Source organism: Colobus angolensis, unplaced genomic scaffold (assembly GCF_000951035.1).
Source record: "Colobus angolensis palliatus isolate OR3802 unplaced genomic scaffold, Cang.pa_1.0 Scaffold13, whole genome shotgun sequence".
Classification (NCBI taxonomy): domain Eukaryota; kingdom Metazoa; phylum Chordata; class Mammalia; order Primates; family Cercopithecidae; genus Colobus; species Colobus angolensis.
The window spans coordinates 2,791,906-2,819,134 of record NW_012114252.1 but is presented as its reverse complement, the minus strand read 5'-3'; the positions used below and the strand labels follow the sequence as shown (position 1 = coordinate 2,819,134).

The 27,229-nt window shown below is 36.9% G+C and overlaps 1 protein-coding gene and 1 long non-coding RNA gene across 2 annotated transcripts in view; one reads left to right on the top strand and one right to left on the bottom strand.

Moving 5' to 3' along the window:
• The window catches only part of GPC5 (glypican 5), a 1,481,119-nt gene that overhangs the window by 494,816 nt on the left and 959,074 nt on the right, over positions 1-27,229 (bottom strand). The gene's annotated exons all lie outside the window — the stretch shown is intronic.
• The window catches only part of LOC105505826, a 12,472-nt gene continuing 1,570 nt past the window's right edge, over positions 16,328-27,229 (top strand). The window contains exons 1-2 of the long non-coding RNA XR_001000814.1: positions 16,328-16,497; positions 26,750-26,800. This is a non-coding gene — a long non-coding RNA (uncharacterized LOC105505826). The remainder of the gene's footprint in view (positions 16,498-26,749; positions 26,801-27,229) is intronic.

Sequence of the window (27,229 nt, the reverse complement as noted above, 5' to 3'; positions counted from 1 at the left end):
TTTTTTTTTTTTTTTTTTTTTTTTTTTTTTTTTTTTGAGACGGAGGCTCGCTCTGTTGTCCAGGCTGGGATATAGTGTAGTGCTGCAATCTTGGCTCACTGCAATCTCCGACTCCCAGGTTCAAGTGATTCTCCTGCCCCAGCCTCCTACGTAACTGGGATTACAGGTGCCTGACACAATGCCAGGCTAATTTTTGTATTTTTAGTAGAGACAGAGTTTCACCCTGTTGGCCAGGCTGGTCTCAAACTCCTGACCTCAAGTGATCCGTCCACCTAAGCCTCCCAAAGTGCTGGGATTCCAGGCGTAAGCAACCAAGCCCAGCCCTATTTAATCTTTAGAGTTTTATTTCTGAGGGTAGGAGTATAGCCTCCAGTCTATTGGTTATAATAAAAGGTTTTAGGACTGGGCACAGTGGCTCACACCTGTAATTCCAGCACTTTGGGAGGCCGAGGCGGGCGGATCACTTGAGGTCAGGAGTTTGAGTCCAGACTGGCCTACATAGCGAAACCCTGTCTCTACCAAAAATATAAAAATTAACTGGGCGTGGTTGTGGGCACTTGTGATCCCAGCTACTCGGAAGGCTGAGGCAGAAGAATCGCTTGAATCCAGGAAGCAGAGGTGGCAATGAGCCAAGATCGCGCCACTGCACTCCAGACTGGGTGATAGAATGAAACTCTCTCTCACCACCTGCCCCCACCATACACACAGACACAAAAATCTTTACTTTAGTAATTTGAATGGTTTACTGTTGACCATTCCCACAAGTGTAACTGATCAACTTCAGAAGAAGGAGTATCTTGGAACTCACCCATCTGCACTGTCCTCATTTCCAGTACTGAGGAAACCTCAGCACTTTGCAATTTTTTATATTTCATTCCAGGTCACTAATACTCAAGGAAAACTGTGTTTTTCACAAAATTGCCTTACAAGTGAGGGAGCGAATGGAAACATATGTTTTTAAACCTTTTGCTCCTTCACATTAAATCATTCTATTTACACAGTTAGATAAAGATATAAATTTAGAGTTTTTAAATATTTGGGGATGAAGGTAAAAATGGTAAAATAATTTTCAGAAGAGAAAAATGGCATTATCACTAAATTTGTCATATATTTGGTACAAAATATCTCTTACCAATCTCACTTTTACATCACTGATAATACGAAACAGGTAAGAAGTAGAAACAGTTTGGATAGACAAAAGCTAAAATAACAAAATGCTTTTGTTGTTGCAGATATTGGTAAGCAAATCCATTACAAAGAAAATTCTTCATAGAAGAGTTTTATGGCAACAGGCTTTTCTGTGTGAACGATCTAAGATCTTCTAGAACATCACTCTAAAGGAAAGCATCATGCTTATTAAAATTAAATATTGTTTGCATGTGATATTAAGATCATTTACAAAATAACACAGAACATAAAATAAATGAAGACTCATGGCTATGAAAATGCCACTCCCTGTTTTAAAAGCAGATAGCTTAGTATAACTGTCTGTCTGCCTGAGGATTTTTTTTATTAATGTGATTTTTCCATTTTCATTTTGAATTTGGTTGTTTCTTGGTGTGCCTTACTGGTGCAGACTTTGACAAGTAGTAATAAATTGAATAGATTGTTAATACAACCATCCTGTCTGAAATAGGTATAAAATAAGAATTCAGTCTGGAGAAGTTCAAACTATGCTTTGAAGAAAAATAAACCTAGGTAACAATAATGCTGAAAGTACACCAAGTAAACTGCAAATTAAATATTTTTGCAATAGGTCAATTCCAAAATTCCCTATCTGACTTTTCAAATAAGAAAATTGTATTCATACATATGATACGTGCACTAGTCTTGAAGTGTTAATGCCAATGTCTGAATAACACTATCAGAGTTTCAATCAAAAGATGAAATTTGTGTTGATGTTGAAGTGACATTTTTTCTTAAGTGCAGTGATGAATTTACTAGGCATATGAAGGAAAGTAATCCTCTATCTTTTTCTCTGACAAATATTTAATGGAACAGCAGTAGCTGTAAATGCTGGTGGCCTTAACTTTAAATTGAAATGTCAAATATATATAGTACCCAAATCTGAAAATATCTATTCAGACAATACATTTTTAAAAACAAAGAAATCAGAGTTACCCTTATAAAAAGATGTTTTAACATCTACTAGTGCACTCAAAATGTAAAGAATTTCAGAAAAAAAACTTCTTAATCATGCGATAATGCTAAGGTTACTGTAGCTTGCAATTAGTTGTGCTTGCCTGTATCAAAGTTATGTATGAGGCATCCATTCTTCCTAGTACTGAGTTGCTAGGCAAGTGGAAAACAAGAATGTTTTTAAATTGGAAAATCTCTCAGATCATAGTGGGGAGAATAAGACAACCAGGCAAGACCAGAATTAGAATACAGAGAATCTTGCTGCTACAAATGCATTTTAAATGAATAATCTCAAAGCTTTACTTGTTGTCTTTTGTAATATCTACAATCATGTGCCACATGCAACGTTTTGGTCAACAACAGACCACCTATATGACAGTGGCCACGTAAAATCATAATAGAGCTAAAAATTCCTATCACCTAGTGACGTCATGACCATCGTGACATCATAGCAAGATGCATTACTCATGTGTTTGTGGTGACGCTGATGTAGACAAACCTACTGCTCTGCTCCTTGTATAGAACTATAGCACATACAATGCTGTGCAGTGCATAATACTTGATAATGGAAAGTGACTATGTTACTGGCTTAAATATTTATTATACTGTGCTTCTTATGGTTACTTTTGAGTGCATGCTTTTCCTTTCTTTTTTTTTTTTCTTAAGGATAACTATAAAAGAGCCTCAGGCAGGTCCTTCGTAAGTATTCCAAAAGAAGGCATTGTTATCATAGGTAATGATAGATCCACGCACATGATTGCCCCTGAAGATCCCACAGTAGGACAAGATGTGAAGGTGGAAGAAAGCGGTATTGATGATCCTGACCCTGTGTAGATCTAGGCTAACGTGTCTTAGATTTTAAGAAAAAATTTACAAACTAAAAAAAAAAGAAAAAAATTAAAAATAGAAAAATGCTTATAGAATAAGGATATAAAGACAGAAAATCTTTTTTTTTTTTTTTTTTTTTGAGGTGGAGTCTCATTCCCTGGGCTGGAGTGCAGTGGCCGGATCTCAGCTCACTGCAAGTTCCGCCTCCCGGATTTACGCCATTCTCCTGCCTCAGCCTCCCGAGTAGCTGGGACTACAGGTGCCCGCCACCTTGCCCGGCTAGTTTTTGTATTTTTAGTAGAGACGAGGTTTCACCGTGTTAGCCAGGATGGTCTCCATCTCCTGACCTCGTGATCCGCCCGTCTCGGCCTCCCAAAGTGCTGGGATTACAGGCTTGAGCCACTGCGCCTGGCCCAGAAAATCTTTTTTATATAGCTATACAATGTGTTTGTGTTTTCAGTCAAGTGTCATTACAAGAGTCAAAAAGTTTTAAAAAATTAAAAGTTTAGAAAGTAAAAATGGTAAACTAAGGGTAATTTATCATTGAAGAAAGAAACATATTTTCAAAGTCTAGAGTAGTGTCCTAGGCCTTCCCATCCACTCACCACTCACTCATTAACCTGCCCAGAGCAACTACCAGTCTTATAAGCTCCATTCATGGTAAATGCCCTATATACCTGTAACACTTTCTATCTTCTATATTTTACTGTACCTTTTCTATGTTTAAATATGTTCAGATATACAAATACTTTCCATTTTATTATAATTGCCTACAATCATTTAGTACAATAACGTGCTATGCAGGTTTGTAGCGTAGGTGCAACAGGCTATATCATTCAGCCTGGGTATGTAGTACCCTACACCATCAAGGTCTGTATCAGTATACTCTATGCTGTTCACACAGTGACAAAATCGCCTAACAATGCATTTCTCAGAAGGCAGCCCCATCATTAAGTGATGCGTAACTGTATTTATGTATTTTGCTTATAGATTATACTTTGTGTCATTATTCACATGGGGATATACTCCCTATGACAGAGGAAAAGAGTTTAAGGAAATCTCTTTGAACTGTGTACAAAAGATTTTACAAAATTTGCAAACCACCAATTGCTTATTCCTTATTCTCATGGAGCTGATTGGTAAAAACAAAGGGAAGCACTGACTTATAGCAAGTCTCTTACAAACCTATTTAAGATCAATGCTAAATCCTTTATTGGCAAGGTGGAAAAGATAAAAAATGTCTTTTATTCATTTATTTATGTATTTGATTTATTTATTTATTTATTTTTGTTTGAGACAGAGTCTGTCACTCTTTCACCCAGGCTGGAGTGCAGTGGCGCGATCTCGGCTCACTTCAAGCTCCACCTCCCGGGTTCACGCCATTCTCCTGCCTCAGCCTCCTGAGTAGCTGGGACTACAGGCGCCCACCACCATGCCCGGCTAATTTTTTGTATTTTTAGTAGAGACGGGGTTTCACCCTGTTAGTCAGGATGGTCTCCATCTCCTGACCTCCTGATCCACCCACCTCAGCCTCCCGAAGTGCTGGGATTACAGGCGTGAGCCACCGTGCCTGGCCAAAAATGCATTTTAAACTTGAATGTTAAATCTCAAAAGTACAAATATGTCATAATCTCAAAATCTGAACTTAGGGTCTTCTATGACTTATGAAAATTAGGAAACTATTATTTTAAAACAAAGTTCACACCTTATGATAGCTAGAAATAATTCAATTGTCATTGTGCATGTCTAGCGTTTCTTCAGAAAACATTGGGTACTTAACTTTATATCAAGTATAGTGTTCCTCACTGGAGAGCAAAAGATAAATTAATATATATTCAGATAAACCCTGTAGGGTATCTTTGCAGACTATTACCCATGCATTCCTCTGAATTCCACAGTATTCACAATTTCTGACATATAGTGTAGCTAGATTTCTCTCTTTTAGGCTTGATTTTCAATTTACCAATTTATATGCTTAATAAAATTCTTCTCAGCTCTTTTTAAAAAATATACATCCTCAATTTCTCTCCTAGTCATGTACATGTTTTCCTCTACTCTCTCATACATGTGAGGAATAATTATAATCACTGTTTTGGCATTCTTGTCTTAGTTCAATCATCTTTTTCAGCTCTAAATCTGTTTATATCCATCTATCGCCTATCTCTTGAATATACGTATTTTTCTGTCTCTTTGCTTTTATTTATAATTGTATGCTGGACATTGTTCATTGCTGGATTTTTATGCCCTCTATGATGTTAACCTTTGTTCTGGCCTTCAGTTAAGTTACCCAAAATCAAGCAATGTTTCAAGGTTTTCACTTAAGTTTCATTAAAGCAGGTACAAAAAGCTTTTGTCTAGGGTAGGGGTCCCCAAAACCCCCAGGCCCATGACTGGTACCAGGCTGCATAGCAGGAGGTGAGTAGCAGACAAGCAAGCATTATCCACTGAGCTCCCCACCTCCTATTAGATCAGCAGCAGCATTCGATTCTCATAGGAGAGAGAACTCTACAGTGAACTGTACATGTGTGGGATCTAGGTTGTGTACTCCTTATGATAATCTAATCTAACTAACGCCTGATCATCTGAGGTGGAACAGTTTCATCCTGAAACCATCCCTCCCTCTACCCTTCCATCCCACGGAAAAATTTCCTTCCATGAAACCAGTCCCTGGTGCCAAAAATGTTGGGGACCTCTGGTCTAGGGCCAAATTCTTAAGATGATAATCTGACGATTCTATCCAGTAGCCTAGCAACCCATGTATTACCAGGTTTCTACTCTAGCTGGTGGAAACAAGAACTATTCCTAGTCCTGTGGGAATTGTTTTATTGCTTTTAAGTGTCCCCACTCCCTCACCCAGCCCCACTTTTGGTAGTTACCTCTCATGCTTCTGCAATTCATTATTGACCCAAAGGCTTAAGGGGATTCCCTCTTCAGATTTCCTTTTTACTATGAAACTCCTTCCTCTCTGGTAGTCTGCTCCACAAATGCTGGCTATTTTGGCCTCTGTAAACTCTAGTCTCTCCTTCCTCAACTCTGCAAGACTGTCAGGCTCTGATGAGGTTTCCCATCCTGTGCAATGGCCTGAAAACTCCAGGTAGTGAGCCAAGGTCCCTATTAATCCAACTTGGACAGAAGTGGAAGCACAAGCCATATGTTAAATAACCTGCATTAAAGTAATATTGACTAAAGAACTAAGGAGATATTCTTTACCCCTAACAACAGAGATTTGTTTTTAACCTGAAGAGAAGTGTAAAATTGAGCAAATGGATTTTCAAACCTGAGGAAAATATTTCCCATGTTTTCAAGACTTTCTAAGACTCGCACCTGGGTTCCTGGCAATGTGAGAAATCAAAGGGCCATCAAAACCTATACCTCTGCTGGGGTGAATTATGTGCTGAAATTTTCAAAGGCAGGGGGAAGAATTTTTGGTAACAGTGTTCACAAAAGAAGGATATATAACCCTCACTTGTAACTGAGACAGGTAACTGGAATTTTCTTCAGCTCCTTTCTTCACAGAACAAAATCTTGCCATAGTTTATCAAACATGTTTGCCTCCCTTTTTGGAGACTGAAAAGAGCTAGTAATAGTCTCTTTGTTGTCATATCTCAACAAGACCAAAGGATCTTTTAACCCTTCATCAAAAGTTTCCTTTATAATGTTTCCATAAATTTGTCTTGACTTCTAACTTCCTTCAGTATAATAACAATACCCACTGTGTACCAGCTTCCTTAACTATGGACTGGACACAGTTTGAAAAGAAGCAATTCTTACAGTCTAATAAAAAGGAAAATACTGCAAAATGGATGCACAAACTCACAAGCATATCTGAAACAACAACCTGAAGTTATAAAACATGGGCAACTTTCACTGGGTAAATGAGAGGATGAAGTAGTAAGATATTGTCTAATTCTTCTACATGACTTTTACCCAAGCTAAAGAGTTAATAGTAGTAATAATAATTATTATTTTTGATCCTAGTATCATGGCTGATACAAATCTGCATCTACAAGATTTGTTTAAACGTGCCTAAGAGCTATAGAAAAAAATCAAAAATTGAATTTAAACCTGGGTATCTTATATTTATGTTACAAAAGCTCATTAGCTGTAGGTCATTAGCTTCTTATACTATCATCCAGTCAGGAAAAGAAACACCAAGACGAACTTTGAAAAGTAAGACTTTTCTTACCAGCTAATCCACCTTTGAGTCATTACATATAATTTTATAATCTGTTGAGGTTTTCTTGAGCCAGATATTTGATTTCTGTTTATTGATAAAATATCAACACTCTCTTTCTTCTCAGGCAGTCTTTCCACTCCTAAAAGGCAAGAATTTTACCCTCATCTTTAGCTGCCCGCATCTCAGTACTCAAGTGCTCTGTGATGGTTGATCCTCCAAACCCATCCACTAAGTCCCATTCTCCACTCCTCCTCAGACGTTGAGACAGTAATAGGCAGGTGTTTGGGAACAGAAAAACCTTTCTTACCCTCTCAACTCATGCTCTCTCATAAGCCTGCTAGATTTGATCACCCACAGGCTGGCTCTTGGTCAAAATCTAAATCCATGTATCTTAAAGCAACTTACAGACTTTTGAATTTAACTACCCTTTTTAACTTTCCAGAATAGGAGGTCAAGTCAGAGACAAGTTAAATGACCAGTTCCAGGTAAGCCAGCAATAGAATAGTCCAGATAGAAGTCAAAGTTACATCTTCCGATTCCAAATCTAATTCATAATCCCCTGCACCCGACCCACAAGATATTTCAAGCTGTGGCATGTAGACTTCATGTGACCAAAGGTTTTCTTTAGCATCCATTGCTTTTCTTTTCCTTTATTTGAATTAGCAACCATTTTTTAAAAAAATTAAGTATATTTCCCATAAAAATGGAGATGTTTTCCTTAAGTAAATGGCAGATCCAGTGACAATGGCTGCATTTCCACATGGCAGCCATCTGCTGCAACTAAGAGAATAGTTTTCATTTCAGTGTTCACCATTCCTTATTGTCACCCTGGCATAGAGGCTGAGTTTGTTATTTTATGTCAAGCTCATGTCACTCACTTATGTGACTAGATTGCCCCATAGGCATTTATATTTGAGACCTTTGTAACATACGCTATTTACTTGCTCTCTGCAATACAGTGTTAATTACATAGGGAGTCAGAGTATTAAAAAATAGATGCGTAGGAATACTAGTGATATTTGTAAAATGATTTTGTATTCTGAAACTTTGCTGAAGTTGTTTATGAGCTGAAGTAGCTTTTGGGCTAAGACTATGGGGTTTTCTAGATATAGAATCATATCATTTGCAAACAGGGATGGTTTGACTTCCTCTCTTCCTTCTTGGATGCCCTTTTTTTCTTTATCCTGCCTGATTGCTCTGATCAAGACTTCCAATACTGTGTTGAATAGGAGTGGTGAGAAGGGCCATCCTTGTCTTGTGCCAGGTTTTAAGGGAAATTCTTCCAGCTTTCACCCATTTAGTATGATGTTGACTGTTGGTTTGTGATTTAAGGCTCTTATTAATTTGAGGTATGTTCCTTCAACATGTACATTTTTGAAAGTTTGCAATATGCAAGGGTGTTGAATTTTATCAAAAGCCTTTTATGGATCTATTGAAGCAATCGTGAAGTTTTTATCTTTAGTTCTGTTTGTGGGATGGATTCACATTTATTGATTTGCATACATTGAACCAACCTTACATCACAGAAATAAAGCCTACTTGATTATGATGGATTCGATTTTTTGATGTGCAGGAAGATTCAGTTTGGGTTTGCAAGTATTTTGTTAAGGTTTATTAAAATGCTAGAAGGCACCGTAGGCAATACCATTCTGGACATAGGAACTAGAAAATAATTCATGACAAAGATGCCAAAAGCAATTGCAGCAAAATCAAAAATTGACAAAATGCAATCTAATTAAACTTAAAAGCTTCTGCACAGCAAAAGGAAATAAGGGTAAACAGACAACGTACAGAATGGGAGAAAATATTTGCAAAATATGTTAATATCCAGCATCTATAAGAAACAAACACATTTACAAGAAAAAAACAAACAACTTTATTAAAAACTGAGTGATATGGTTTGAATTTGTGTCCCTACCCAAATCTCATGTCAAATTTTAATCTTAAGTTTTGGAAGAGGGTCCTGGTGGGAGGTGATTGAATCATGGGGGTGGATTTCTTCCTTGCTGTTGTCATGATAGTGAATGAGTTCTCACAATATCTAATTGTTTAAAAGTGTGTGGCACCTCCGCCCTCTCTGTCTTCCTGCTTCAGCCATGTAAGATGTGCCTCCTTCCTCTTTGCTTTCTGCCATGATTGTAAGTTTCCCAGTACCTCCGCAGCCATGTTTCCTGCACAGCCTACAGAACCATGAGCCAATTAAAGCTTTTTCCTCTATAAATTACCCACTCTCACGTAGTTCTTCATAGTAATGTGATAATGAAGTAACACAGAACATTGGTACTGGGAGAAGGGTATTTCTATAAAGATACCTGAAAATGTGGATGCAGGTTTGGAACTGGGTAAGGGGCAGAGGTTGGAACAGTTTGGAGGACTCTGAAGAAGTTTGGAAATTCCTAGAGATTTGTTAAATTGTTGTGACCAAAATGCTGATAGTGATATGGACAATAAAGTCCAGGGTGAGGTAGTCTCAGATGCAGATGAGGAACTTATTGGGAACTGGAATAAAGGTCATTCTTGCTATGCTTTAGCAAAGAGATTGGTGGCATCGTGTCCCTGCTCTAGAGATCTGTGGAATTTTGAACTTCAGAGCGATGATTTAGGGTAACTGGCAAAAGAAATTTCCAAGTGGCAAAGCACTCAAGATGTGGCCTGGCTCCTTCTAACAGTATATTCTTATATTTGTGAGCAAAGAGATAATCTGAATCTGAAACTGAAACTTATATTTAAAAGAAAAGCAGAGCATACAAGTGTGGAAGATTTATAGCCTGGCCATGTGGTAGAAAAGAAAAACCCATGTTCAGGGGAAGACTTCAAGCCAGCTACAGAAATTTGTGTAAGTAAAGAGGAGTCAAATGTTAATGGACAAGACAATGAAAAAAAATGCCTTGAAGTTATTTCAAAGACCTTCTCAACAGATACTCCCATCATAGGCCGGGAGGCTTAGGAAGGAAGAATGGTTTCATGGACTGGGCCCAGGGCCCCGCTGCCCTAAACAACCTCAAGATACTGCTTCCTTGTCCCAGTTGCTCCAGCTCCAGTCATAGCTAAAAAGGCTTCAGATATATCTCAGGCCAGTGCTCCAGAGGGTGAAAGCCATAAGCTTTGGCAGCTTCCACATGGTATTAAGCATGTGGGTGCACAGAGGGCGAGAGTTGAATCTTGGGATCCTCCACTCAGATTTCAGAGGATGTATGGAAATGCCTGAATGTCCAGGCAGAAGTCTGGTGCAGGGGCAGAGCTCTTATGGAGAACCTTTACCAGGATAGTGCACAGGGGAAATGTGGGGTTGGAGCCACCACACAGAGTCCCCACTGGGGCACTGCCTACTAGAGCTGTGAGAAGAGGGTCACTGTCCTCCAAACCCAAGAATAGTAGATCCAACAGCTTGCACCACGTACCTGGAAAAGCCTCAGGCCCTCAGGCGCTCAGTGCCAGCCTGTAAAAGCAGCCACAGGCGCTGTTCCCTGCAGAGCCACAGGGGTGGAACTGCCCAAAAACTTGGGAGCCTACCCCTTGTATCAGTGTGGACTAGACGTGAGACATGGAATCAAAAAAGATTATTTGGGAGCTTCAAGATTCAATTGACTACCATGCTGGGTTTTGGACTTGCATGGATCCTGTAGCCAATTGTTATGGCAGATTCATCCTTTTGGAAAGGGAGTATTTACTCAATGTCTATACCTACATTATATCTTGGAAGTAACTAACTTGTTTTTGATTTCACAGGCTCACAGGCAGAAAGGACCTGCTTTGTTTCAGATGAGACTCTGGACTGTGGACTTTTGAGTTAATGCTGAAATGATTTAAAACTCGGGGAACTATTGAGAAGAGGTAGTTTTATTTTTCAATGTGAGAATAACATGAGATTTGGTAGGGGCCGGGTGCAGAATAATATGGTTTGGATTTGTGTCACCACCCTTATCTCAAGGCAAATTGTAATCTCCAGTGTTGGAGGAGGGACCTAGAGGGAGGTGACTGGATCATGGGGGCACATTTTCCTCTTGCTGTTCTTGTGATAATCAGTGAATTCTCATGAGATCTAGTTGTTTAAACATGGGTAGCACCTCTCCTCTCTTTCTTCTTCTTCCCTGGCCATGTATAATATGCCTCCTTCCTCTTTGCCTTTCGCCTTGATTGTAAGTTTCCTTAGACCTCACAAACTCAGTTTCCTATACAGCCTTCAGAACCATCAGATGATTAAACCTTTTTTTCTTTATAAATTGCCCAGTCTTGGGTAGTTCTTTATAAGCAATGCAAGAATGGACTAATACAATGTGCAAAGGACATGAACACACAGTTTTCAAAAGAAGACATACATGTGGCCAACAAATATATGATAAAATGCTCAATATTACTGATCATTAGAGAAATGCAAGTAAAAACCACAATGGAATACCATCTCACACCAGTGACAATGGCTATTCTTAAAAAGTAAAAAAGTAACAAGATGCTGGTGAAGTTGCAGAAAAAAAGGAACACTTTTACTCTGTTAGTGGGAGGGTGAATTAGTTCAACCATTGTGGAAAGCAGTGTGGCAATTCCTCAAAGAGATAAAAACAGAACTACCATTTGACTCAGAAATCCCATTGCTGGGTATATACCCAGAGGAATATAAATCATTCTGCCATAAAGACACATGCACATGTATGTCCCTTGCAAGTACTATTAACAACAGCGAAGACATGGAGTTGACCTAAATGCCCATCAATGATGGATTGGATAAATAAAATGTGGTACATATACATCACGAAATACTATGCAAGGATAAGAAAGAACAAGATCAACTTCTTTGCAGGAACATGGATGGAGGTGAAGACCATTATCCATAGCAAACTAAGGCAGGAACAGAAAACCAAACACCATGTTCTCACTTGTAAATAGGCACTAAATGATGAGAATACATGAACATAACAGACCGTGGAGAACAAAAGACACTGTGGTCTACTTGAAGGTGGGGTGGGGAGGAGGAAGAGTATAAAAAAAAAGTAACTATTGAGTACTAGACTGAGTACCTGGATGACTAAATAATGTACACAACAAACCTCTGTGACACAAGTTTACCTACATAACAAGCCTGCATATGTACCCCTAGATCTAAAGCAAAAAAGAAATAAAAATTGGTCCACTCTTTCTTCCCTTTCCCTGAAAATGACATTTTCCTCCTTCTAATTTCTTGGGCTGAATACCACAGTCATCTCGGACTTTCTGTTTCACTTACACCTATATTCATCAATAAATCTTTTTAGCTTTGTCTTTAAAATACATTCAAAGTCCAACAACTTTCCACCACTTCTCCAAGTAGGAGGTCTGGTCTAAGACACTATTGTGTCTGATCTGGAATATGTAAATAACGTAACTGGTTTTTCTATTTCGACTTTTGCTACTCTGGATCAAATACTGTAACAGCACTGCATAAAAGCTAACAACAGCTCTCATCTTACTTTGAGTTAAAGCTAAAGAATTTTATTAGGGCCAACAATGCTCACTTGGTCTACGTTTCCCTCCTCCTTCTCTTATTTCCCACATCTCTTTCTCTGATTCATTCCTCTCCTGCCACCCTTGACACGGACACCTTGCTATCTTGGTCATGTTATAGACTAAGTGTGTGAGTTCTCAATAACATTTGCGAAAAAAAATTAAATAAATTAAATTGTTAATACATTAGGACTACACTGGATAGTTCTGGCCAGGTAGGACTTTGGAAACAAGAAGGGAAGTTATCCATTGTAAGAGAAAGAAGAGACCAGTGGTAGAGAATCTAAAAAACAAACAAACAAAAAACCAGTCATGCCAAATAGAAATGATGATGGGAAAGAGGGTCAAAGGAGTTTGTGTATTCAGGGTAGTGATCATAAAGAGACAATATGAGTCTAAGTCAAATAATGAGAAACATGAGGAAAGCAATTTAGCAAAAAAAAAAAAAAAAGATAGTGTCAACGAATAATAGATTCTAGAGGAATCAAATAATTGTTTCACTGACAGTATTAGACATAGAATGAAGGAGCTGGTGAGTAGTGACTGGGTGCTTGAAATTGAAATTTGAGGTATGGCTCCTATCAGTAATAACAAAATCTAATATATGCCCATGAAGTGGATGGTTGATGTTAATGGGAGACAAGAAATGAAGAAGTCAGCATGTTGAATTGATTACGTAGGTAGGTATTGAAATCATCAAAAAAGGAACAGAAATTATTTGAGAGAGAAATACAGTAAGGCAGGTGTCAAAATCTTCGGTAAATAAAGAGGAAAAACAGCGAGCATGGGGATCACTGTAAAAATGAGGGGAACATATGATATAATCTGATGGCATGTGCCCCACAGAGGCTCAATGGTCTGTAAGCAGCAATGCAAAGCAAGAAGGCATGCTCCCTCTCCAGGCTGGTGGTCAGGAACACAAGGGCGATAAAGCCAGAGTCTACAGGGGGAGCAGTGTCCTTAGGTTTTAATACCGCAGATTCAGATGAGGTTTCCTTAGATAACTTAACATATAATAAAGTTATGGATCGCTTATTTTTATGTAGCTTCATATAAACTACTATTCTTTACTGAGTATTTAAGTTTGATTTCCCAGTTTTCAAAATCCAGTTATATTGAAAACAAACCACAAAACCTCCAAGAGAACTTAAATTTTTAATGAGAATGATTTTTCTTCAAATAGATAAAATATATACATCTATGTACACATATATACTAATTTCATTAATAACATAGATTTTTATAACATTTAGGCATAGAGCTGCAGAATATTTAAGCTAATCTGCATAAATCCTACTTCAATCTATTAACTGCTCCTCAAGGAGGTAACTCAAATGTAAAGCATCTAATTCCATCTCCCTTCATCATCAGTTACTTCTCTTACTCTTCTCCTCTCCAACTGAATACCACCCTCTCTTTTACAGACAATGTTCACTGGCACTCTAAGACTATTTTCAGGCTAGGACGTTTGCACGAGTATTACATATGCCTGGAATGCTCTTCCGCCATTTTTTCGCATGGCTGGCTTGCTTTTGACTCGGATCTCAGTTTAAATCCCATCTCATCAGTTATGATTCTCTGACCTCCCAGAACACGGTAGCTTTCCAATTCATTCAGTAGTATGCACTCTTTTAAATCTTACCATTACCTAGTTTTATGTTTGTTTGCTTATTTAGTTCTTGCTCCAGCTATTAGAAACAATCACCACCACCATTGACTAGAATACTGCTAGGTACATAGTAAATTCTCTGTAATACTTGATGAATTAAGGAATAAATTATGAATGATAGTCTAAAATTGTGCAAAATGGGTTTTTGTCGCATTACTACTATTGATTAGTCAAAATTATCAAAATCATCTATTTAACCTGTTAGTAACTGATAAAGTGGGAAAAGGAGCAAAATTTGTAACATGCTTTGAACTATTTTTAAAAGAAGTCATATTAATCTTAGTTATATTACTATTATTGTATCAATAGGAAGTAGCAATTGTAAAGATTCCACGATTTAATATGAAATAGCATGATTTCTTTGTGGAAAAGTATATCAATACAACTTATTATCAGAATTACTTGTCAAATTACAGAACAAAAGCTTTACAGTCTACAAGTTCAGGGTGCACATAACTTTGTAATCACCACATTGTGAATTACGTTTTGACAAGGTCAAACATGAAACGTGTTCAAATGTTGGTAACAAGACTTATTAATAGAATGCATGAATAAAATGGCTCACAAATGTATTAACTTTATTCCTTTGAACATTGGCATATAATGACTCCTAAAAAATTACTGTTACAAAAAAGACACGTATTTCAATTCAAAACAGCTAACTACTCTTGGTTGTGTACAGTGTAAATTTTGAACATTATTAATTAATTCATGTTCTATAGAAATAAATCTTAAGTAACCTCAAAATGCCTTAATAGGTTTTGGAATAGAATAGAGAATCATTTATTACCAGGTGTTTAGTGGTAAGATAATAAAGTCAACATTTAGCCATCCCCCAAAACTGCTAAGACTGTAATCATCATTTATTTTTGAACCTCAAAAACCAATCACTGGAATAATCTTAAACCTCTGTGCATGATATATTCTGGTTGTTTATATATACTTTGATTTGTATTTATTTACTTAGTAATTTTTAATAATAACTTTTGCTCCATAAATCTACCAGTCAAAAAGAAAAGTTAAAACAAACCAAAATTTTCCTTTCAATCCTACCTCTCCATTTTATAATCTGAAACAAACTGAGAATCTTTCCATTCCCATGCTTGTCCTTTCTTTACAATCAGATATTCCTTTATATGAAAGATTTCATGATGCATGCAATCTTTAGGAACATACTTCTTCTATATTTTTTCAAGATAAATCCATGTGGTTGTATACCATTATATTTCTTTTTTTAAAACTCATATCATCATATGACTTTGTGGCAGTATCACCACTGATACACATTTCAATTGTTTCTAGACTTTTGCTATTGTGTACAGCATCACCATCAATTTTTTCTCCATTATCGTCCTATCTTATCTTGCAAACAGGTGTACATGGGCAGGCATTGCTCTTGGATATATACCAAAGATGTCTGGGTTTTCAAGTGCATAAATATTTTAATTTTGGTTAAGAAAACAAAACTATTTTCAAAACTGGTTTACTAATGTATACTTCCACCAGTGATACAACAAGACACCATAGATACACATCTTCTCCAACATTGTTATTCCAGACTTCATATTCCTGACAATGCGATGGGTGAAAAATGGCATCATGTGACTATGTTTATTAGAATCTTCATGATCAATACTGTGAATGCCTATCATATGTTTACTGATCACATGCATTTTTATTTTTGTGACATATCTACTTATGTCTTTTGGCAGTTTTTCATTGAATTATTGGCATTTTCTTATTCATTTTTAAGAGTTTTTTATGTGTCCTTGATACTAATACTTTGCTAATTGTGTACAATTATCCAAGTTTGTAACCTAGCTTCTTGCTTAGTTTATGGTAGCATTTTAAGAATTAATTCTCTTAATATAATTAAACACATTTCCTATTATAACCAACCTTTTTATGAATAACATGTATTACTTGAATCTAATAGATATTCATTTATATTTTTAGCCATGTTTTTTGACGTTTTTACATAAATAATTTTTGGTGTCAATATATGAGTTATTCAATTTTTTTCACACGTTTTTCAGGTTCATTCGTGGAATAGCCCTTTCTCTGTCGCACTGATATGGCATGCCAATTTTGTCATAAAACGAAGTTCCACGCAAGCATGGTTCTGTTTCTCAGCATTCTGACCGTTTCTGCACCTATGCCACACTGAGTAACCAAAGCTCAAGAGTTAAGTCATCTGGTTTAACAGGTATCTCATCACTTCTCTTCTTCTGAGCATCTTATATATTCTTTGTTCTTTACTCTTCCACAAAAATCTTAAAATCACATTCTTGAGTTTTATAAATAACTACTTTGGAACTTTGATTGTAACAACACAGATCAATTTAGAAAGAATCACTATTTCACACTATTGTCATCTTGCCCATGAACATGATATGTCCTAATTGGTTCCTCTAATTCATATCATTTTCTCTGTATTTTTTACATCATAGATTTATTCTTAGATACTTGATATTCTTTTATACAATTTTAAGTTATATATTATCTTTAAACTTTCTAGTTTGCTGCCTTTGTATAGAAATGCAACTGAAATTTCTATAGTAAGTTTCTTTTTACATCTATTTTTATCTACAATCTTGTTAAACACTTGTATAATACCAAATAATTTGTAGGTGGATTCTTTTGTGTATTTCATGTAAATAACATCAAATGGAAAAATAACTGTTTTTTCCTAAATTACAATCCTTATTTTCTTCTAATCTTTATTTTGGTATTGCCTGAGGTAGGGTCTCGAAAACAATGTTGAACAGAAATGTTTATTGTGGACTTCATAACCTTGTTTTTGTCTTTAAACATATTGCTTCCAATATTTTAACATTAAATATAATTTTATTTCATACTTTTAATAAATATGCATTAAGGAAGTAGAAATCAGTTGCTGATAAATTGTGTTATTTCAAAAAATGTATCAATTTTACCTAATTTTTAAAAATGATATAGTTGTTACTATTCCCACAGTATTACTAAAATCTCTGCTTTGTATGTAGTATCTTTTCATGTGTACATTTGTTATTTTTTGTCTTTTCCTGATAATCTGAATAGAAAAATGTCTATTTTCTTAGGGTTTTTAAAAATATTTTAAAATAATATTTAAAATAAGTGATATGTTATTGAAATAGAAAATAAAAACTGATTTAAAAATATTAACCAAGTACAAATATGTTTTCCATTGTGGATGCTTGTGCAGCAAAGCTTCTGAAGACTTGTAGGCTTGAGAACAGTGGTTGTATAACTTTATATTGAAATAGTCTTTTTTGTATACAATTTTAACTTGTGTTATTCTCATCAAAAATTGTCTCTCTAAACTTTTTGAATTGTCTTGGTCTTTTAAAAACTATTTTATTGTAAATTGACGATTTATAACATATACTTATGGGGTAAAGAAAAAAGTGATGTGATGATTTATGTATACAATGTGTAATAAAATTAAGGTAATTAATACACTTACCCCAAATACTTCAATTGTGTGGTAAGAACATTTGCAATTTACTCTTAGCAATTTTGAAATTACAGTACATTATTTTTACCTATATTCACCATGCTATGCAATAGATCTGAGCAAACAAGAACTTCCTTCTCTATGAGATTTTGGGCCATTTGACCATAATCTCTCTATTCTCCCCAGCTTCCTATCTCTGTAACTATCTTTGTGCTCTCTGCTTCTATGAGTTCAGTTGTTTTAGATTCCACACATAAAGGAGAATATGTATTTCCCTTTCTGTGCCTGCCGTATTTTACTTAGCATAATTCATTTATTTCTCTATTGACTAATTGTTCTGGTAAGGACTTTTTTTTTTTTTTTTTTTTTTTTTTTTGGAGTGCAGTGGCGCGATCTCGGCTCACTACAAGCTCCGCCTCCCGGGTTTACGCCATTCTCCTGCCTCAGCCTCCCGAGCAGCTGGGACTACAGGCGCCCGCCACCTCGCCAGCTAGTTTTTTGTATTTTTAGTAGAGACGGGGTTTCACCATGTAGACCAGGATGGTCTCGATCTCCTGACCTCGTGATCCACCAGTCTCGGCCTCCCCAAGTGCTTGGATTACAGGCTTGAGCCACCGCGCCCGGCCAGGACTTTCAATACTATGTTGAATAGGAGTGGTGAAAGTGGACATCCTCGTCTTTTTTCCAGAACTTAAAGGAAAGCCTTCCAACTTTTTACCATCGAGTACAGTGTTAGCTGTGGACTTCTCATATATGGCCTTAAATGTGTTAAGGTACATTCTTTCTATACTATATTTGTGAGAGTTTTTTTTTATCATGAAAATATGTTGAATTCTGTCAAGTGCTTTTTTTCTGCATCTAGTAAGATAATGAGATGGTTTTTGTCTTTCATTCTGTTAATGTGATGTATCACAGTTACTGATTTACTTATGTTGAAGCCTCCTGTGTCTCGGGAGAAACACCACTTGATCATGATGGATGATCCCTTTAATGTGTTGATAAATTCAGTTTGCTAGAATATAATGGAGGATTTTCATGTCTATGTTCATCAAGGATATTGACCTGTAGTTTTATCTTCTTGTCATGTCCTTGTCTGACTTTGGTATCAGGGTAATGCTGACTTGATAAATGAGTTAAAAAAGAGTCCCTCCTCTTCAATTTTTGGGAAGACTTTGAGAAGAATTAGTATTAGTTCTTTAAAAAACTGGTAGAATTCAACCATGAGCCATCAGGTCTTGGATTTTTCTTTGATGGGAAAATTTTTATTACTGATTCAATCTCCTTACTTGTTATTGGCCATTTCAGATTTTTTATTTCTGCACACTTCAATCTTGGTAGGTTGCATATGCCTAGGAATATATTCGTTTCTTCTAGGTTATCCAATTTGTTGCTATATAATTATTTGTAATAGTTGCTTATGATTCTATTATGTGATATCAGTTCTAATGTCTCTGTTTTCACCTCTGATTTTATTTGAGTCTTCTTTTTTCTAGTTATTACAGCTAAATGTTTGTTCATTTTGCTTGGGTTTAAAAAAAAATAAAACTGGCTGGGAGCGGTGGCTAACACCTGTAATCCCAACACTTTGGGAGGCCAAGGCAGGTGGATCACCTGAGGTTGGGAGTTCGAGACCAGCCTGACCAACATGGAGAGGTCCTGTCTCTACTAAAAATATAAAAAATGAGCCGGCCATGAGGGCGCATGCCTGTAATCCTGGCTACTGGGGAGGCCGAGGTAGCAAAATCGCTTGAACCTGGGAGGTGGAGGTTGCAGGGAGCCGAGATCATGCCATTGCACTCCAGCCTGGGCAACAAGAGTGAAACTCTGTCTCAAAATAAATAAGTAAATAAAATGAAAATTTTAAAAAAGACACTTAGCTTTATTAATCTTTTGTATTGTTTTGCTAGTCTGTTTCATTTACTTCAATTCCAATCTTCATTATTTCCTTCCTTCTCCTATCTTTGTATTTAGTTTTTTTTCCCTCTACCTCCTTGACAAATAAGATTCAGTTGTTTGAAATCTGTTTTTTTAGGTAAACATTTATCCTTATAAACTTTCCTCTTAGAACTTCTTTTGCTGTATTCCATAAGTTTTGGCACGTTGCGTTTCCATTTTTGTTTGTCTCAAGATATATTTTTTTAATTTTATTGACCCATTAGTTGTTCAGGAACATGTTGTTTAATTTATATGTACTTGTGAATTTTCTGAAATTCCTCATTGATTTCTAATTTCATAGAATTGTGGGTCAGAAAAGGTACTTGATATAATTTCAAATTTCTTGAGAAAATTCAGACTTTTGTCCTAATAGGTGATCTATCCTGGAAAACGTTCTCCGTGTGCTCAAGAATATTGTGTATGCTGTTGCTAATGGATGGAATGTTCTGTATGTATCTGTTAGGTCCGTTTGATCTAATGTGTTTTCTTATTAATTTTCTGTCTGAATAATCAGTCCATTGTTAAAAGTGATATATTAAAGTCCCTTACTATTATTGTATGGCAATCTCTGTCTCTCAAGATCATTTCATATTTGTTTTACATTTTTAGGTGCTCCAATGTTGAGTAAATGTATACTTACTATTGTTACATCCTGTTGATAAATTGACCCCTTTATCATCATGTAATGTTCTTATGTGTCTCATATTTCAGTTTTTGAGCGTTTTTGTTTTCATTTGTATGGAATATCTTTTTCCCTCCCTTCATTTTCAGTCTGTGTGTGTCCTAAAATACAAGGTGAGGCTCTTACAGACAGCAAATAATTGGGGCTTGTTTATCCTTTCAGTTACTCTTTTTTGGAGGATTTAATGCATTTATATTCAAGGTAATTATTGATAGGCAAGGACTTACTACTACCATTTTGTTAACTGTTTTCTGGTTGTTTTGTAGATACTTTGTTTCTGCCTCTTATGCTGTCTTCCTTTATGTATTGATATATATATTTTTTTAAACAAGTGGTATGCTTTGACCGTTCCAATTTTTTGTCCTAATAATTTTTGCTTTGTATTTCTCATGAGGTTTACATATATTAATGACCTATTTCAAACTGATAACTTGCATACAACTCCACACTTTTGCTCCTCCCACACACATTTTACATTGTTGAGGTCAGGTCAGAATTTACATCATTTTGTAATGTATGTCCTTGACAATTTATTTCAGCTATAGTTTTAACCGTTTTTTTGTTTTTTTTTCCAACTTCTTGAGATAATTCAGACTTTTGTCCTAATAGATGATCTATACCTAATAGGTAGTCTCACTCTATTGCCCAGGCTGGGGTGCAGTGGCCTGATCTTGGCTTACTGTGGCAAGCTCCGCCTCCCAGGTTCACACCATTCTGCTGCCTCAGTCTCCCGAGTAGCTGGGACTATAGACACTCACCACCATGCCCAGCTAAGTTTTCGTATTTTTAGTAGAGGCGGAGCTTCACCGTGTTAGTCAGGATGGTCTCGATCCTCTTGACCTCATGATCTGCCTGCCTCGGCCTCCCGAAGTGCTGAGCTACCGCACCTGGCCTAATAGTTTTGTCTTTTAATTCTTGTCCCAGGGACAAAGTTACATGTGATCATTACGGTTCTTGAGTATTCTGAATATATGGCTCTGCTTTACTTCAACTACTGAGTTTTGTACTTTCATATCTATCATTATTAATTTGTGACTTTTTTGTTTTGGCTTAAAGAAGTCCTTTTATCAATTCTTACAAGACTGGTGTAATGGTTATGACAACCCTTCATTTTGACAAAATGACAAACTTTCATTTGTCTGGGAAAGTTAATATTTCCTCCTCTTTCCTAAAAGACCAGTTTTCTGATTCAAGTGTTTTTGGTTAGAAGCTTGTATTTGTTTAGCACTTTAAATATGTCATCCCACTCTTTCCTAATCTGCAGTGTTTCTCCTGAGAAATCTGCTGATAGTGACACTTCTTTGTATGTGACGGGTTTCTTATCTTTTGCTGCTCCAGAATTTGTTGTCTTTGGTTTTTGGTAGTTTATTACGTGTCTTGATTAAGTCCTCTTTCAGTTGTATTTGAGTGGAGACTTCTGTGCTTCCTACACCTGGATGTTGGCATCTATTCACAGAATATGGAAATTTTTTGTTAAGCCCTTATTTATTTAAATATGCTCTACGACCCTTGTTATCTTTATTCACCTTCTGCAGCTTCTATTTTGTAAAAGCTTGGTCTCTTCATGGTGTCCCATAATTCCTGCAGGATTTTGTTACATTTTTTTCATTCTTTTGTCTTTTAGCTCCTTTGATTGGATAATTGTAAATTTTGTTTTCCAGCTTACTGCTTTTTTCTGCTGCTTAATCACATCTTCTGTTTAATCTTTCTGTTTTTCTTTTTCCTTTTCTTTTTTTTTTTTCGAGATGGAGTCTCGCTCTGTCGCCCAGGCTGGAGTGCAGTGGCTGGATCTCAGCTCACTGCAAGCTCCGCCTCCCGGGTTCACACCATTCTCCTGCCTCAGCCTCCCGGGTAGCTGGGACTACAGGCGCCCGCCACCGCACCCAGCTAATTTTTTGTATTTTTAGTACAGACTGGGTTTTACCGTGTTAGCCAGGATGGTCGCGATCTCCTGACCTCATGATCCACCCGCCTCAGCCTCCCAAAGTGCTGGGATTACAGGCGTGAGCCACTGCGCCCGGCTAATCTTTCTGGTTTTCATTTCAATCATTGTATTCCTTACCTCTAGGATTTCTATTTTTTCATTTTTTTTCTATTTTGTTGTAAAACTCACTTTGTGAGTTGTGTTCCAAATTTTACATAATTTTTTAATCCATATATTCTTATCGTTTATTGAACTTCTTTAGGAAGTTTATTTGGAATTGCCAGTCATTGCAGAGATCTCCATTCCTTTAGGGCCCATTATTGGAGCTTTACTAGTTTCCCTTGGAGTGTAACAATTCCCTAATTCTTCATAATCCTTGCGTGCTTGCATTGTTGTCTGTGCATTTGAGGAGACAGCCTCGTCTTCTGGTCCTTTTAAATGTTACCTGGCAGGAATAGACCCTCGCTATTTAGACTAGCCCATGACTCTGGAAAGGCCAGTTGGTGACAGTCCCAGTCAGGCAGATCTTGTTATGTGTTCTCTAATTCATGGGGTCACTGACTTTGCTCTGATGTCAGGCGGGGCTGCTAGCTGAGTTCTGCCATCTAGCAGAATCGCTGGCAAAGTTCTGCTGTCAGGAAGAGCTGCTGGCTGGATAATGCTTTCCCTTCTATTCAGGCTAGGAAGTGGATGTATTTCCTGGCCAGGAAATTCTACTGTATGGGATCTGCAGTTGAGCAGGGCTACAGGCTGTGCTCTGAGATTAGTCAGTCACTGCTTGGAACAGGCAGGACCAGAGGCTGTGATCCTTGGAAATACATGACTGAGGACTGCCTCCCTCAGTCATGTGGAAGCCTGTGGTGAGCTTTTGGCTGAGTGGCCGTTTGATCTCTCAGGTCAAACAGATCTAGCCTCTCTACTTCTCCAAAATGTATGGGGGTGGGAGTGTCCCTGCCTGGGCAGGGTCATTAGGTCATGCTCTGAGGTGAAGCACGGAGATTAGCTATCTAGAGACTCAAAGCAAAATGAACTTCTTACCTTACTTATGAAGGCAATCAGCTCAGTTTTAAAGAGTGGTTATGAAGTCAGATGCTATCACTGATGGAGCTGTCAAGAACACAAAAATACCAGCGAGATCTGTAGGCTGGTCACTATGAGCTCTGCCTCGTTTGTTTCTATCTGACCCCAGGCAGTTTATGCCTTTAACCCCACTGTTCCCCATGAGTTGAGACTGAAGTGGGCTTTCTGGGAAGTGTCTCAGAGTGCTAGGGAAGATTGGATGCCTCCAGTTTTCTTTCCTCCACTGTAGAAACTGTGTGCCCAGGGAAATCCTCTGTCTGGCATTGTGCTGACTGACTTCAGGGGGGATGAAGGACAGCATCATAGTGAAATCATTCCTACTCATCTAATTTGTTTTCCTTCAGTTCCACAAATGACGTAGCTGTCTCAAGACAGTTGCCAAGTATTGAGGTTTTCAAAAAGATGTGTGGTCTGTAGATAGTTACTAGTTATACTTTCTGTGGGTGTTGGGTGGCACGAGGGATTGGGGGCAGTTGGTAGAGATTGCAGCCCGAGACTTCCTATTCTTCTATTTTGCTGATGTCATCTCCATCTCTTTGTCTTTTAAATGCTGCTACTATGCGTGGGTTTTTAGTTATTTTTTCTCTTTCACACATTAGAAAGTATACCTTATACTCTATTTTGAAGTATACTTTATACTACATACATTCAGTCTGCCTTTTATATTTTTAAATGCCAGAACAGTCATTACAATTACTTTTCACATGGTTCTTCTTCACAATTTTACTTCTCTTTCTGTGATCTTTTGAAATATTTCTTTGGTCTTGGTTTCTGATTTGCTTATTTTATTACATATATATTACTATGATACTCTGAATTTATTTTCTTAAATGTTTCACGGATAATTGTTCTTGGTAATTCCTCATGTACCTTTATTTAATATTACCAACATTTTTTCTTGATATATTATGCTGTTGTGTTTTTATTATGCTAATTTAAAAGCGCTGGTCCATCTGTTCTTAGTTTTGTTTCTGAGCAAATCAGTAATCCAGCATATTGCTTTTCTTTTGAAATCAATGATGTTCTCTTCAAATGTCTCATGATTTTGAGCTGTTTACTCATATTCTCATACTATATACTCAGTCAGCTAAGATAAGAGAAAAGACCAAACTTCAGTCTTTGGGAAGAAAAATGCATTTAGTGGATAGTTGTTGCAATCAAAAGTTTGACTATGGAAAACTTTCAAGACTCACCCCTCTTTCTGCCCCACATTGTTGCAAGCTGTTAAGAGAGCCTGATGCTTTCTCCTCTGGTGCGGGCAGGAGGTTCAAAACCACATAAGACCCTGCCTGCAGTTGTGAACCTCACTTTGACCACTCCCCAAACCACCATAAAAATTCCAATCCAGTCTTTTTCCTTTTGTCAGTCATTTTTGGACCAAATTAGGAAGGCTGTCCTGCTCTCCCACAAAGCCTCATTCAGTAATAAGCCTGTTTACATAATTTTGGTGCATGTAGCATCATCAGTCTTCCCATCTGAACCAAATTTTGGGTGAAGCCCTTCTAATTCTGCAGGGTGGCCACTGAACAGTGATAGACGATGATATGGTTTAACTGTGTCCCCGCCCAAATCTCATCTTGACTTGCAGTTCCCATAATCCCTGCATGTCATGGGAGGGACTCGATGGGAGGTAATTGAATCATGGGGGTGGTTACACCAATGCTGTTCTCATGAGTGAGTTCTCAGGAGAGCTGATGGTTTTATAAATATACCCTTTATAAAGCGTTCCCCCCCTTTACTCGGCATTTCTACTTCCTCCTGCCATGTGAGTAAGGGTGTGTTTTCTTCGCCTTCTGCCATGATTATAGGTTTCCCAAGGCTTTCCCAGTCATGTGGAACTGTGAGTCAATTAAACCTCTCTTCTTTATAGATTACCCACTCTTAGGTATTTCTAGAAACCCTAGAAGGATATTCTTCTTGGATTCTAGCCTCCCCACCCTCCAAATGTTGAGGTTTGAATCAGGTTAGGCAAACAACTATTAAAAATTATTCCTCAATTATCTATTATCTCAGTTCCCAAAAAACAGGCTTCCACCATTTGTCCCAAAACAATGAAAGAGAGAAGACAATAGATTAGAGAAGATAGGAACGGATAGTAAGATATGCCCTGAAAACTTTTTGATATGGAAAGAAATCAAATGTTTCAAATTAATTTTATAAACAATATGTTTGAGCAGAATATAAAATCCTACATTTTATTTATATTAATGATGAAGATTATGCTATCAGTTCAAATGTTGGAACTGTGATTTTGAAACTACTGCTGATATTTTATTGAAATATGATTAGAGTTAGAAAAATTACTGAAAATTACATTTTGTAAAAATTATACTAAGATCTGTCCATCTTAAAAACAGAAGGCATTATTATAAATCAAGATAATTATATTATTGTGTTTCAATACATTTATGATTCATATCTAAATAGCTTAGTTTTGCCTAATTTGTCAAAAGCAGAATTTGAGAACTCACATAATGGAATAAGTAGCTGTAAGAAAAATAAAATACTAATATACTATAAAGAGATCTGTAGGCTGGTCACTATGAGCTCAGTTCCATTTCAGAGGAAGGGAAAATAAAAGGAGCAGTTTAAGGACAAAAATATTAGCACAACTGCAAAATCAAACTGAAAGCATTATACACTTTTTCATAATATAGGGCAATTGAACCTCACTTGCTCTTCCAAATTCTATGACTAACTTGCAATTTCCTGCTCTACTGGCCTCCTGGGATGAAGGCACAGACATATTGATCTAACTGACGGTGAAGTATCACTTTGCAGTAAGTGTCTAAGTGGTGTGGCAACAGCCAGTGCTTTCTGATAGCTACAAAGGAGGACACTACCAGATCTATCTTGTTATTAATAAGATAAATGTTGTTTCTCTGTAAATGCAAAAGAAAAAAAATTGTTGCAAACTTCACATCTCACTGTGGTATAGTTTCATGCATTACCTATTTAAATTATTTTAATTGAAATGATAAATATACAAATATCTTACCTCATACATGATGAGGCAAAATATAATTTACTGAATAATGTCCTAATAAATGAAAGGGAAGTGCAGTGCTTGGAGATACTTGTACATAAGCATGATAAGATAATATTTATAGATCTAAATAAATACCCTGAAGAGAACTCTGAATTTCTGACCAAAGCTAAAGTAATACAAAGTGGTTATACGTTTTTGGATTGGTTAGGAATTAGAACATTATCTTAAAAACAATGAGAATTAATGAAAGTGTTTTAATCCAGAGGCTGGAATTAAAATACTCATATTTTTCAAAGAATCATTTATGATTGTCTTAGACTATTTGGGCTACTATAACAAAATACCTTAAATCTGGTAATTTAAAAAAATAACAGAAATTTATTTCTCACAGTTCTGGAGGCTGGAAAGTGCAAGACCAAGACATGAACAGATTCATTATCTGGTAAGAGCCTGTTCCTCATAGACGGTAACTTATATGTGTCTTCACATGCAAGAAGAGGTGCACAAGCCTTCTCAGGTCTTTTTGATAAGGACAGTAATCTCATTCATGAGGGCAGAGGACTCATGACTCAAACACCTCCCAAAGACCCCACATTCTTAATGCCACTTCTCAAAGGAAGACATCCCATTAACTGCGGATATACCCAAAGGATTATGAGTCATGCTGCCATAAAGACATATGCACACATATGTTTATTGTGGCACTATTCACCATAACAAAGACTTGGAATCAACCCAAATGTCCATCAGTGACAGACTGGATTAAGAAAATGTGACATATATACTCCATGGAATACTATGCAGCCATAAAAAAGGATGAGTTCATGTCCTTTGTAGGGACATGGATGTAGCTGGAAACTATCATTCTCAG